This window comes from Triturus cristatus, chromosome 7, assembly GCF_964204655.1.
Source record: "Triturus cristatus chromosome 7, aTriCri1.1, whole genome shotgun sequence".
In the NCBI taxonomy this organism is placed as follows: domain Eukaryota; kingdom Metazoa; phylum Chordata; class Amphibia; order Caudata; family Salamandridae; genus Triturus; species Triturus cristatus.
Window position 1 is genome coordinate 1,870,327,120 of NC_140590.1, and position 16,411 is coordinate 1,870,343,530.

Here is a 16,411-nt window from a genome sequence, read left to right on the forward strand (position 1 = left end):
TATTAATCAATGTAAGTATATTTTAATTTTTCCTACCAACCTACAAGTATTAATTAAAAATATAATTCTAATACATATGTATTACTTATTTCTCTCCTCTACAGAAAACCACAAAACCATCCAAAACTACCTTCTACACAATCACCTACTGGACCAAAGAAATAAGTAAGTATATAAACCTCAATCCTTAAACAGCCTAAAATACACAACCAGAATGTTACTTTCCCCTTAAAACAGTATCACATTCCAAAAAATGTATCCAACTATTAGCTAATTTTTTTCTCTTACCAACAGAAAATCTCTCTCCAAGATTAAACTGAAAGCTTGAAATCAGCTAATTAACATCTTTCAACACACCAAATTAAACATTGTAAGTATATTCACTAAAATGTTAATATATTAAAAATATCTATAACATTGTTTATATTTACACAATATTTTTTCATCTCCCCTAGCATAATACAGAACAACATGACTGAAGGTGCTGAATTTATAACGTCTCAAAAAAATAAAATGTTGTTATGTTATATGGGTTATGTATATACACAGGAAAAGCAAAGTGGTCTGAAAATGTTTTGGAAATGTAGCAAATACTACTCAAACAAATGCTATGGGAGAGCTATTACAAAAGAAACCACTGTTCTTTCTGTGAAAGAACATAATCACCCCCCCAATATAACAGAGATAGAAGTTAGAAATGCTCTTGAAAACATTAAAGAAGCAAGTACTAGCACTGATAAACCCACCACCCAAATACTCAAAGAACAATTATTAAAAATACCACACCATGCATCAGCACAATTACCCTCAATTGATTGTTTAAAAAGAACTATTGCTAGACAAAAAAAAAACTACCAAAACTCTACCTACCCCTAAAACATTTGAAACAATAATCATTCCCCCAGAATTAAGCATAACTCACACTAATGAACCATTTATTTTTTTTGATAACACATCTCCTGATAAAAGAATAATTATGTTTGCTACTGCAAACAATTTAGTGAAATTACAACAATCTCACACTTGGATGATGGATGGAACTTTTAAAGTTTGTCCAAAACCATTCTACCAGCTATACACAGTGCATGGATTGTACCAACATTCTAACATTCCATTCATCTATGCCCTCTTACCAAATAAACAGCAAACAACATACATAGAAATGTTAACCAAAATAAAAGAAGAAACCAATAATTATTTCCCACAAAAAATAATTATTGATTTCGAATTAGCCATGATCAATTCAATACTAAAAAATTATCCACACACAGCAATCCAAGGTTGCTATTATCATTTTAACCAGAGTCTATGGAGACATCTGCAAAAGTCCACCCTAAGTGTACAATACGCTACAGATAGTACTTTTGCCTACCAGGTAAAAAAACTAATAGCACTAGCATACGTACCTGTAACAGATGTAGCCGAATACTATAATATTCTAATAGAAAGTCCCTATTACAAAAAGAACGAAGACAAATTAAGCCAACTCCTAGACTACTTTGAGGACACCTAGGTGGGAAGATTACACCGATCAGGACATAGAAGACAACCAAAGTTCCACATTCCTTGGTGGAATGTATACCTGAGTACCTTAAATAAACAATCCAAAACAAACAATAGTGTTGAAGGATGGCATAATGCCTTCCAAGCAACTACAAGCAGAGTGAAACCTACCCTACAAAAACTCCTGGAATCTCTACAAAAAGAACAAAGCTACCAAGAATTACGGATGCAACAATCTGTTACTCAAATAGGTCCTAAATTAACTAAACAAACCAAACAAATGTTTGATCTACTACAAAGTCAAGTAAACCTATACCCATCAACAAGTGGCCTAGACTACCTATCACTAATAGCCAAAAGCATTTTATAATGAACATACCCACAGCTAATAAATGAAATTGGTCAATACAATAAACAATAGCTATCATATATTAATACTATATTTTCCTAAATAATATATAATTGTCATATACATTACGTTTTCATATAGGAAATATATATGTACAATTAAATATTATTTATCTAAATATAATATATATAACAATAAACTATAACAACATTTCCCACCCAAATTATTTAAAAATATAACTTACCATTGATGTAGCCATAGAAGATGAATTCCACCAAGTAAGACTCCTTCCATTTGTATATCAATCCATAGTAATAATAAAAATTTAGCCCCCCAAAAAAAGCTAAAAATCAACACATCCAATGTAAATCCATCCTCGACAAATCCAAAAACGTGAAACACTCAAAAACCCGAAAAATAGGTCAAAATAGTAACAAACGCTCCTGGAAATCCAGGTGAAAAAAAAAGTGTGATAACTTTATTAGTTTCATTAACTAAAACACACTTGTGTTTAAAAAAAAAATAACGTCTCTCTTTCCAGCATAATATCCAAACCCTAAAAAACCCGAAAATATGTGAAAAATCCAAATAAACGCTCCATGAAATCCGGTAAAAAGTTTAAAAGTGTGTTAACAATATTACTTAAATCAAGTTACATACACTTAAAAAAAAACAAAAACGCGTCTTGGTCTTCGAGAAAACATCGATCACAATTTACCTGAAAAAATAACAAAACATACCCACCCACACAATCACACCCAAATACATAAATTAAATACAATCACATCATTTCAAAACAACACATATTTAATCACAATATTTACTTCAAAAGCTACGTCACAACCAGTAAACAACCACACGTAACTAAAACATTACTAACACCTCCAAAACACCCAAAACAATGGAAATTATCAATAAATACATTATAAACATCCTAACTACCCTCAACATAAGTATTTAATAACATTTAATACTTAAAACACCCCTTACCTTGCTCAACACGACGCAGCTTCCAACCGCGAGCTTCCTCAGTCCAAAATGACCCAAAATAACATGAAGCGGTTACAAAATAATCCCATTCAAATTAAAATGCCTACTTAAATCACTGTAAATACATTAAAACAATACAAAACATCATTATAATCATATATAAATATAACATTAATTTATCTTAATTTTTAAAAAGGAATTTCTAATAAACAATACCTTTAAAAATTATATTCCTAATAATTATAAATACATTATTATTATGATTATAAAACATTTTTTTTTCACAACTGTACAAACTATAAAAACTTTTATTTTATTATTAAATATTTGTTTACAAAACTTACATGTTAAAAATATTTTTTTTTCATATAATTAAAAAATAGAAAAATTAATATTATTAATATTTCCTCCAATAATATTATTAATCATCATTAAAAATACGTAGCATAAGAATATACTTTTTGTCATGTAGTAATTATGTACAACAACAACATAAAAATGACACAATATTCTTCAGAATTTAAATATACAATGATTTTTTTATGTATATATCCAACAAAAACATTATTATATCAATACTGTAAGAATACGTTTATTTGCAAACAATGTAAAAAAGTGATAAATGTTATGTATGTTTATTTTTAATTATCAATACTTGTGTTATAAAATGTGATGATATCAATAAATTTTATTTTCCTTAAAACATAGCAAAAATACATAAATGTATGGATATTTGCTGTATCTCTACTAATGTATACTCCATTCTGTAAATAAAAAAAAGCAATCATCTCTCTACTTTCTTTAACAAAAATAAAGCTTATTTACAAATATAAAATGTGTTATTTAATTTCATAATTTATTACTATCAAATATATAATTTAGCTCATTTAATTATTTAAAAATGTTAATAATCACATTTGTTCCAACATTAAATCCAAAAACATAGTTCATTAACACAATACATATACATTCTGCACACTAACCCTATACAAATTACTATTCCCATTTCACCTACATTAAAGTCAGGAAAAGTGCTGGACACTAAGGTGCCGATCACGATCCGGTAAAAAATTACCCCGTGCGACTCGTATCGGGTCTTTTTATCGTACGAATCGTACAAGTGCCGTACGAACTGGCAATCACGATTCGCATGGTAAAAAGTCCATACGAACCGCACTGGGAATCATTCCCCACACGTCCTCGGGTCGGAAAATGTGTCCGACACGTCCTCGGACGATTTACCTTACAAACGTGAAAAGCCAAGTCCGACCGAGGAATCACGATCCATCCCGTGCGTCCGAGCGTACAACCGTATGGAAAAAACACCGTCCGCACCGAACACCTATAGCAACCCATGGAGACATGTGCCCACATACGCGCCCAACACTCCCCCCAGCCCCCGTACGTCCGACACGTACCCCCCGTGTATGTATACCCCCACCCGTCTAGGTACACCCCAGTACGTTCCAGTCGTACCCCCACCCCAGTACGTGTCGTACCACCGTGAACCTACACCCCAGTACGTTCGAGCCCCACCCCCACCCCAGTACGTGTCATACCCCCCGTGTACCTACACCCCAGTACGTTCCAGTCGTACCCCCACCCCAGTACGTGTCATATCCCCCGTGTACCTACACCCCAGTACGTTCCAGTCGTACCCCCACCCCAGTACGTGTCGTACCACCGTGAACCTACACCCCAGTACGTTCGAGCCCCACCCCCACCCCAGTACGTGTCATACCCCCGTGTACCTACACCCCAGTACGTTCCAGTCGTACCCCCACCCCAGTACGTGTCATACCCCCGTGTACCTACACCCCAGTACGTTCCAGTCGTACCCCCACCCCAGTACATGTCATACCCCCCGTGTACCTACACCCCAGTACGTTCCAGTCGTACCCCCACCCCAGTACGTGTCGTACCACCGTGAACCTACACCCCAGTACGTTCGAGCCCCACCCCAGTACGTGTCATACCCCCCGTGTACCTACACCCCAGTACGTTCCAGTCGTACCCCCACCCCAGTACGTGTCGTACCACCGTGAACCTACACCCCAGTACGTTCGAGCCCCACCCCCACCCCAGTACGTGTCATACCCCCGTGTACCTACACCCCAGTACGTTCCAGTCGTACCCCCACCCCAGTACATGTCATACCCCCCGTGTACCTACACCCCAGTACGTTCCAGTCGTACCCCCACCCCAGTACGTGTCGTACCACCGTGAACCTACACCCCAGTACGTTCGAGCCCCACCCCCACCCCAGTACGTGTCATACCCCCCGTGTACCTACACCCCAGTACGTTCCAGTCGTACCCCCACCCCAGTACGTGTCATACCCCCCGTGTACCTACACCCCAGTACGTTCCAGTCGTACCCCCACCCCAGTACGTGTCGTACCACCGTGAACCTACACCCCAGTACGTTCGAGCCCCACCCCCACCCCAGTACGTGTCATACCCCCCGTGTACCTACACCCCAGTACGTTCCAGTCGTACCCCCACCCCAGTACGTGTCATACCCCCGTGTACCTACACCCCAGTACGTTCCAGTCGTACCCCCACCCCAGTACATGTCATACCCCCCATGTACCTACACCCCAGTACGTTCCAGTCGTACCCCCACCCCAGTACGTGTCGTACCACCGTGAACCTACACCCCAGTACGTTCCAGTCGTACCCCCACCCCAGTACGTGTCATACCCCCCGTGTACCTACACCCCAGTACGTTCCAGTCGTACCCCCACCCCAGTACGTGTCGTACCACCGTGAACCTACACCCCAGTACGTTCGAGCCCCACCCCCACCCCAGTACGTGTCATACCCCCCGTGTACCTACACCCCAGTACGTTCCAGTCGTACCCCCACCCCAGTACGTGTCATACCCCCGTGTACCTACACCCCAGTACGTTCCAGTCGTACCCCCACCCCAGTACATGTCATACCCCCCATGTACCTACACCCCAGTACGTTCCAGTCGTACCCCCACCCCAGTACGTGTCGTACCACCGTGAACCTACACCCCAGTACGTTTGAGCCCCACCCCCACCCCAGTACGTGTCATACCCCCCGTGTACCTACACCCCAGTACCTTCCAGTCGTACCCCCACCCCAGTACGTGTCGTACCACCGTGAACCTACACCCCAGTACGTTCGAGCCCCACCCCCACCCCAGTACGTGTCATACCCCCCGTGTACCTACACCCCAGTACGTTCCAGCCGTACCCCCACCCCAGTACGTGTCATACCCCCCGTGTACCTACACCCCAGTACGTTCCAGTCGTACCCCCACCCCAGTACGTGTCGTACCACCGTGAACCTACACCCCAGTACGTTCGAGCCCCACCCCCACCCCAGTACGTGTCATACCCCCCGTGTACCTACACCCCAGTACGTTCCAGTCGTACCCCCACCCCAGTACGTGTCATACCCCCTGTGTACCTACACCCCAGTACGTTCCAGTCGTACCCCCACCCCAGTACGTGTCGTACCACCGTGAACCTACACCCCAGTACGTTCGAGCCCCACCCCAGTACGTGTCATACCCCCGTGTACCTACACCCCAGTACGTTCCAGTCGTACCCCCACCCCAGTACGTGTCATACCCCCGTGTACCTACACCCCAGTACGTTCCAGTCGTACCCCCACCCCAGTACGTGTCATACCCCCCGTGTACCTACACCCCAGTGCGTTCCAGTCGTACCCCCACCCCAGTACGTGTCGTACCACCGTGAACCTACACCCCAGTACGTTCGAGCCCCACCCCCACCCCAGTACGTGTCATACCCCCCGTGTACCTACACCCCAGTACGTTCCAGTCGTACCCCCACCCCAGTACGTGTCATACCCCCCGTGTACCTACACCCCAGTACGTTCCAGTCGTACCCCCACCCCAGTACGTGTCGTACCACCGTCAATGTACACCCCCCCACCCCTGTACGTGTCGTACCACCGTGTACCTACACCCCAGTACGTTCGAGCCCCACCCCCACCCCAGTACGTGTCATACCCCCCGTGTACCTACACCCCAGTTCGTTCCAGTCATACCCCCACCCCAGTACGTGTCGTACCACCGTGAACCTACACCCCAGTACGTTCGAGCCCCACCCCCACCCCAGTACGTGTCATAGCCCCGTGTACCTACACCCCAGTACGTTCCAGTCGTACCCCCACCCCAGTACGTGTCGTACCACCATCAATGTACACCCCCCCACCCCTGTACGTGTCGTACCACCGTCTATGTACACCCCAGTAGTTCCTGGCGCACCCCCAACACAACCTCCTAAGTACGGAGCGCACCCCATGCCCCAACATCACAACCACATGTACGAGTCGTACAAAGCCACACACAAGGACATCACCGTACAACCAAATGGCCCATGTACACACCGTACACACGCTCAAAACGCACGTACACAACCAGGACAAAACAAAACAACACAAGAATACACCATTCGAAAGGCACAAAGCCACTAAACATGGCCAACAACCACTAAAATAACACAATCACTGACCTGCAACTGCCAAAAACAAACAGAGGCCCAATACACCACCACTCCTTATAACACACCCACCCAAACTTCAAACACTGCCACACCCACCCATGGACCAATAAAAAGGGCCCACACACACAAACCATGAGCCTTTGCAACAGACTCACTGCTGCCAGACACCACAGAACCAGACTACAAGCTACACCACACCTTACACTTGCACACCTTCACACGACCACCCTCACAAACACCCTCTCATCACATTCACACACACACACAACCATCCACACCCCCCCCAACATCCACACACCCCCCACACTCACACCATCCCCACCCACACCCCTCACCATGCCCACTACCAAGAATCCAAAGTTCAGTCACCGAGAGTTGGAGGTCCTTGTTGATCAAATCCTCAGAGTCGAGCCACAGATCTTTGGAACATTGGTCAGAAGCACCAGCCTGGCAGCCAAAACACCCATGTGGCAGACCATCGTCGATGCTGTGAATGCCGTTGCGGACACCAGGAGGACCAAGCAGGAATGCCAGAACAGGTGGTACGATCTGCGGAGGAGGGTCAGAGCCAAGAGGCAGGAGGAACACGACCAGGCCAACGCCACCGGAGGAGGGCCCTCCCGCAGACCCGTACAGTACCATCCCTGGGAGGAGAGGGTGATGGCCATACTGCCGGTGGAGGCAGTTGAAGGATTAGAAGGACTCCGAGACGCACCTCACATGGGGGGAACTGCAACCACAACCAAAATTACTAACAGGCACGCAACCACCACAAGCCATCGCATGACTCAACCACACTCCATGAGCAGGCACATGCCACTGCTGCCACCATGCCCCATGCACCCAGCTGGACAATGTCAAGTCACAGGCCACAGAAGACAACAACACATGACACGGTAACCCGGATGGCGGGAGGCTGGGCACCAAAAATCACATAGTGCGACTCCAAAGCAGACAACAATTCCCTCTGCCCATATGGCCTAGGTCACAGCCAGACAAACAGTGTGTCCCAACACAGGAATGACTTGCCAGCAAATGCCGGACGCCTTGCAACAACACATGGGGGTGAAGGCACTGGTTTGCACATGACAGCAGCTAATGAACAGCCAACATTGTGAAAGAGTGGCAGCACACACCACCACAGCAGCAGCGCACAGACACACATCACACCAAATGGGTGCCTGGAGATCAGAAACAAACTCACATCAACAAGCCAACGGCCACTCAAAGATCTGCTAACAGTCTGTGCCCAGGAAGCTGGGCCGAGGTGACAGAGGGGGACACACGGAGGGAGGGAGAGGGGGACACAGAGGGAGGGAGAGGGGGACAGAGAGGGAGGGAGAGGGGGACAGATATGGAGGGAGAGGGGGACAGAGATGGAGGGAGACGGACAGAGGGAGGAGGCTGACACACGGAGGGAGGGAGAGGGGGACACAGAGGGAGGGAGAGGGGGACTGAGAGGGAGGGAGAGGGGGACAGAGATGGAGGGAGACACAGGGAGAGCAAATCAGCCGTGTGGCGTGTGCGAATGGCTGCTCGTCAGCAGGTAGACTGCGTGCATGTAGACAAGGGTGGCCAGTGCCAGAACCCCCCCTCTTCACCATGGCAAAACGCAGGGCCATGTCACAACCTGTACATGAGCACAAGGACAGCTACCTGCATCATATAAGTGTCTGGATCCACTCCATGTGCACATGTACAGTGCTACAAGGAAGGCGCAAATGCATGGCTCGCCACACCTGCACACTCCACTGCTGACTGCAGTCACACTTGACGCAGCAAGTAAGAATGTGCCACACATAGTTAAAGGGGCCAAATTGGTGCCCAAGGGACACACCCATGCACAAGTGCACTGTGAGTGGAATGCAAGACAGATCCTAATTCCAAGAGGAAATGTGCCATCTTTGAAACGGATGAAACATGGATGTTGCATGGGCCAAATTTAACATTGTCTCTCTCACACACAGGTCAACGTCGTGGTGCACCCCCCGTGTTGGGGGGGAACACTCACAAGACCCGGATCTGCAGGAGACCGATCCCACCGGCAGCGACCACTCTCACCACTCTGCGGACGACACCGACCGACCTGGCCCCTCTGGTGTCCAACCACCTGCAGCACCTGCGTCAGGTACAACTGTGCCAACCACCACCCCCACTCCTGCCACATCCCAGGAGACACCCAGGATCCCTGCCCCAACACCACAATGCAGCCAGGCTCGCCAGGAGGGACACGGTGTCCCGGGCACCCAGGAGGAGGCAGGCGACAACGCCAATGCCACCCCTCAGGGGTCCCGGAGACCCGATGTGCCCACAAGTGCAGGCCAGGCGCGAGCCTGACCAGTTGGCTGGGGATCCGGTATTTTCCCATGTCCGTAACATCCTGGACTCATACCGGCAGGACACCACGGGCATGGCCCAGGTTGTGTCCACCCTCACTGAGATCAAGGGGAGCCTCGATGAGATTAAGACCCAGCAGGCCCAGCAACATGCGGAGCTACATGCCTGTCTACTGGTACACCAACGGAGGATGGAGGACAGACAGGCTGAGCAAGTGACGGCGTTCCAGGGGATTCACGCTACACTCCGTCGGATGGCCGACACCATGGCCGACCCTCCCTGTGCCAGAAGGCGGAGAACATCACCACCCACAGGGAGGGATCAGGAGGAGGAGGAGGAAACATCCGATGGAGCATCCCAGACGTCGTCACGGCCTGCTGGTGAGGTTCCCCGCAGGAGGCCGGGTCGTCCACGGAAAGGACCGTGAGGGTGGCTACTACATCACCATCTCCCAGGACACCTGGCCTGGCACCTGGCCCACTGGAGCAACAGCATCACAGCATCAAGAGACATTCTCTGCCACATGGCCCTGCTGGTCACTGGCTGACCAATGTTGACAAAGACTGTGGCATGGACTCTGAGGATTTCCAATGGCAAGGACACCAACTCCCCTACTGAACTTTGGATTCCCTAATCCCGGAAAGCCCCTCACTTTGTCCCCCCCCCCCCCAATAATAAATCACACTATTAAGAGTAGATGCCTGCTGGTAGCATTATTACCTAACATGTGTCTTGTAAAGTCTAAACATGCCTGAGTCATCTGTTCTCTTCAACCATCCACACCCTGGGGCCTGAGTCTGGCACAGGACACATGGGTCACAGTTTATTAGGCAAGACAGACATGGAGCACCATACACACCCGTGATGGGCACAACCAGCTGAGGGGGTGGCCGAACAACCGTGTTGACAGACACATTGAGTACAGCAACAGTCATGCGCAGAGGTCAGGGATCCTGTCCAGTGTCCTGGGGGGCACCCAGGTATGTGTAGACAGGTGGCAGAACAATGTCCTGCAAACTTGAGTCCGGTGGATGCAGAGAATGGGGTCATGGACAACGTTGGATGCATGGGGATGGCACATGTCACAATACCCACACAGTCATGGACATCATGCCCAATACACAGTCTCAGCACACACACACAGCTTGCATCTTGCCACTCGACACATTGACACATAGCCACAATCAGGGAATACCATGCCAGACATGCAGGATGCACCGTGCCAACACACCAGCATTGACTGAGAAGAGGCACCTTGGAGGCATAGGGACACCTTTATTAGTCATGTTTTCGGGATTGCAGAGGCAACTTGAAGTACACATGAACACATCATGTGGAGTAACATGTGGGTCCAACACTGGCACCCCCCTTCTGCAGCACAAATGCGTGATAGCCATGGTACTGGCACACAAGCGTCGGCTAACAGCTAAATACCCACAGCTGCACACGGAGAGCCTGCCATACACCATAGATCCGCTGATGTGGAAGTCCCACGCCATGTCAAGCCAATGCTAACCGTATGTGTCCGAGGGCAGTGTCACACACATTGATGCCATCATCACAATCCACTATCCCATCACTGATGACTGACAACCAGGCAGACCATCTATTCAGGTGTACCCAGCTGCATGTCGTGTCCCATGGGGATGCGACATGTCTGCAGAGGAACCAAACCCCGACCGGGGCAGTGTGCACACATCGTGAACAACTGCCACACCCAATACACCCCAGATGCATCCCTTACCCCATGGAGACTTCCAAACGTGTCCGTGCCTGTAACGCTGAGTCAGCCCACGATGCCATGTCCATGAGGAATAGCAGTGCCACAACAATGCAACCAGCAGATGGCATGCGCAGGTACCTGGGGAAGAGAGACACACAAGAAGTCAGCCACAAAAAGCACAGCCACTTGCATGTGCATTAACTCGACACATGTATGGATGACAACATGCTAGGTCACAATTATGACTGGGGAAATACTACCATCACTGCCACCATCACTCCAGTGACACACCCACACACACCTCTGACTCACGTGCCATACATGCAGGTGGAGACACACATCACAACACATGCCACACGGGGACCAAGGCGTGCACACTCAGACACTGGTACTCACCACTAAGCAAAGAAGTCGCGTATGAGCCGAGTCCGGATGTCCTCTTGCGGCTCCACATCCTCCACATCACTAGCCCCATTGCCAAGCCCTTCGTCCTCCACGGGTGGATGGTCCTCGTCATGTTGATTCAGGATGAGTGGCACAGCTCTTTCAACTGCCATGTTGTGCAGCATGCAGCAGACCATGAAGATCTTGCAAACCTTCGCCGGGGCATATGGGAGTGCGCCGCCGGTCTTGTGGAGGCACCGGAATCGGCTCTTCAGCATGCCAAACGTCCTCTCTATCACTCGCCTTGTCCGGCCATGTGCGGTGTTGTAGCGGAGCTGGGCCGGCGTGATGGGGTTGCGGAGAGGTGTGAGCAGCCAAGGCATGTTGGGATAGCCAGCGTCCCCTACATGGAAAGCACATGGATATCGTTAGAACTGGCGAAGCGGTCGTGCTGGTAGGCTATACAGAATACAGGACAGACAGACTGTACCCACCAACAACACATGCCCGTTCGTTGCGCAGCTGCATCATCATATCAGGCATCCCGCTACGCCTCATGATGTAGGCATCGTGTGCTGATCCTGGGAAACGAGCACAGACATGTGAAATCACCATGTTGGACAGACACACCACAAGGGCATTGATGGAGTGGTAGTGCTTCCGATTGCGGTACGCCACCTCCCGTGCGTGTGGTGGTACCAAAGCTACATGTGTCCCATCTATGGACCCAATGACATGGGGCATCCCTCCCAGGGCATAGAATCCACGCTTGACCTCTGTCATCTGTTCAGGGGTTGGGAACTTGATGAAGTCATCCAGGTGAATCAACATGGCCTCTAAGAAATCATGCAGCACACCGCTGAACATGCTCTGGGACATGCCACCAACATGAGCTATGGTATATTGAAAGGTACCCGTGGCAAGGAAATGTAGGGCAGCCATTACCTTCAGCTGGGGTGTCAGTGCCGTGGGATACCTGTGCAGCGGTTGCAGGTGTGGTGCCAGTCTCGCCGTCAACTCCAGAATCAACGGTTGGGTGAAGCGGTAGAGCCGGATGCTGTCATTCTCCTGCATGGCAGCCAAGTCTGGAATTATCCGGGCAAGAGGCGGTGCTCTGCAGTAATGAGGAAGTGACAAGGAAGAGTGAGTGCACTACGACAACATTTCATATGTACTGAGCACATGTTAATCTGTCAATACACATATGCTACATAGGGAGTCAGGTATGTGCTACATGCCCAGGACACGTATGGATGCAAGGTGACACTCCTTCCAAGACCCAGCTACACACGGTGATTGAGAACCTCCCCATGCCACGCCATGGGAATAGCTGTGTCCCAGTGCAAGTGAACAGCCCGACGCAAGACAGGAGTGACATACACCCACACATCAGCAGAAGTGGGATGCCGATTGCAGAGACTGGTAGCGGAACACTGGAGCCACAGGTCACATGACATTACACTAGTCCAGCCCACACACCTTGCCATGAAGGTGCACATGTCATGACTCACCACACATTCCTTGTGAGGATGCAGACATGGCCTTGTCACGCTACTCCGTGTCCCATGCATACATGTGCACCTCACATCCGATGACACATGTGGCATGGTGTGCGGAACAGTGTGCAATGACAATCTACACACAGACACATGTTGGTTGCTGCAACGGCTGCAGCTTTTGAGGGTGCTACAACATCAACCTGATGTAAATCCCGGACACATAAATTACATAGTCACATTGTGCACTGTGGGTAGTGACAAGTCATGTGTCATGACCCCTGTACCGGGCATCATGGGACACTTCCGTGTGTTGGTGTCCGTGCCATGCCAGTGACGCTCACCCCAAGTGCGCAGTCCGACATGCACACATGTCAAAGGAGTCAAGGGCATGCCTGGCACACATTGCACTGTCACACAGTACACCTATACACATCTCACCATACAGCTGGTGCCTTCTCCACTCAGGAGGCATGTTCCACATCACAGCCTGTCACACCTGTGCCCCACACATGTAGTAATGCACAGACGATGCCTTGATGTCCATTCCTGGACAAGTATGTCCATCCATGGACAAGTATGTCCATCCATGGACAAGTATGTCCGCCCTATTCCTACCTGTGTGTCGCCTATCACCACTGTGAAGTGTAAAAACCGCCGTACTGCTGCTAAGAGGGCCTGTGTATGTTCCCAAATCACTGTGGGAGTGCTGCCGTATGTGTACCCATCGTGATGGCGAGCGTACAGGCATTTGTACGGTCCGTACCACTACTTGTACGCATACGCGTGCAGACCCATAGTGATAGGGCCGTACACACGCATCTACGCTCACTATCACTATGGGTCTGCACGCGTATGCGTACCCGTAGTGGTACGGACCGTACACACGCATCTACGCTCAATATCACTATGGGTCTGCACGCGTATGCGTACCCGTAGTGGTACGGACCGTACAAATGCCTGTACGCTCACTATCACTATGGGTCTGCACGCGTATGCGTACTCGTAGTGATAGTGAGCGTACATGCGAGTGTACCGCCCGTACCACTACTTGTACGCATACGCGTGCAGACCCATAGTGATAGTGAGCGTACATGCGAGTGTTCGGCCCGTACCACTACTTGTACGCATACGCGTGCAGACCCATAGTGATAGTGAGCGTAGATGCGTGTGTACGGTCCGTACCACTACGGGTACGCATACGCGTGCAGACCCATAGTGATAGTGAGCGTACATGCGAGTGTACGGCCCGTACCACTACTTGTACGCATACGCGTGCAGACCCATAGTGATAGTGAGCGTAGCTGCGTGTGTACGGTCCGTACCACTACGGGTACGCATACGCGTGCAGACCCATAGTGATAGTGAACGTAGGCATGCATGTACGGGCCGTTGCCATGCATTTGGGGTGCCCTAGGGCCCCGAAACGCACCGTACCTGTGTGTGATGCTCCAAATTACATAGGGGACAAGTATTAGGGCCTACATGCATGCTGGTTGTCATGGAGACCAAGTTCAAATTTCGAAATTGTTCTGGAAGGTGCACAGCAGAAGTCAGTTGGAATTCTTCTACTTTGTTGCAATGTGTTTGTGGGGCTGACATCATGCAGGAGAATGAAACCGATAGAGAACCCACAGACTGCTAGGTTTGAAGGGATTGGTGGAAACATAGGATGCAAATGTGAGTGACCAATCACTCTGTACTCCTGTGCATGAGACTGAGCAGAAGGGCACATATAAGGCAGCCAGGTCCCATGAGGGAGTACTTGCCTGCACATCTTTGCATTCGTCGACCCAGCTGCTGCTACTGATTCCCTGGAACCATGTCAAGGGCTGTGGAGAGGACACAGCCATTCACCCTGGAGGAGAACATGGCTCTGCTGGATGTGATCCTCCCACAGTACTCCATGCTGTATGGGCGACCAGGGTATCAGGTGAGTGCATAGGCCACTGCCACAGACTGTCCCTATGTTGTGACTGTGACTTCAGGCATTGTGTCCTGGTGTGACACACATGCCATGTACTGTCGGGGGGTCCCGGGGGGGGGGGGTGCCTGATGTCTCCCAGCAGTGCCCTGAGACAGGAGGGGTGGGAGCCTATCACTCCCAGCAGTGCCCTGAGACAGGAGGGGTGGGGGCCTATCACTCACAGCAGTGCCCTGAGACAGGAGGGGTGGGGGCCTATCACTCACAGCAGTGCCCTGAGACAGGAGGGGTGGGGGCCTATCACTCCCAGCAGTGCCCTGAGACAGGAGGGGTGGGGGCCTATCACTCCCAGCAGTGCCCTGAGACAGGAGGGGTGGGGGCCTATCACTCCCAGCAGTGCCCTGAGACAGGAGGGGTGGGGGCCTATCACTCACAGCAGTGCCCTGAGACAGGAGGGGTGGGGGCCTATCACTCACAGCAGTGCCCTGAGACAGGAGGGGTGGGGGCCTATCACTCCCAGCAGTGCCCTGAGACAGGAGGGGTGGGGGCCTATCACTCCCAGCAGTGCCCTGAGACAGGAGGGATGGGGGCCTATCACTCACAGCAGTGCCCTGAGACAGGAGGGGTGGGGTCCTATCACTCACAGCAGTGCCCTGAGACAGGAGGGGTGGGGGCCTATCACTCCCAGCAGTGCCCTGAGACAGGAGGGGTGGGGGCCTATCACTCCCAGCAGTGCCCTGAGACAGGAGGGGTGGGGGCCTATCACTCCCAGCAGTGCCCTGAGACAGGAGGGGTGGGTGTGATGCACAGTGTGAGCCTTGATCATTGATTGTGACATTGCCATCATTCCACCTGTGTACCCACTGTGGCACGTACTGCTTTTTCCCTCACCAGGGGATGATGTCCCTATGACAAAGGTGCAATGCGTTGACTGCATGACATGCCTTGTTGTAACCAGCTAATTTGTACCCATATGTCTCTCTGTGACATGTGGCTGGTGTATTGATGTGGTGTCACTTGTTCCTCCTCACAGGTAGGCGCCACTGCCAAGGAGCAGATCTGGCTGACCGCCGTCAATGCCGTGAGGGGTGTGGATGGTCGGAGGCGGAGCCTGCCCCAGGTGAGGAAACGCTGGCAGGACATCCGGTGCTGGACGCGGAGGATTGCACGGCTCCTGCTGGGGGACTCACCTGAGGGCCAC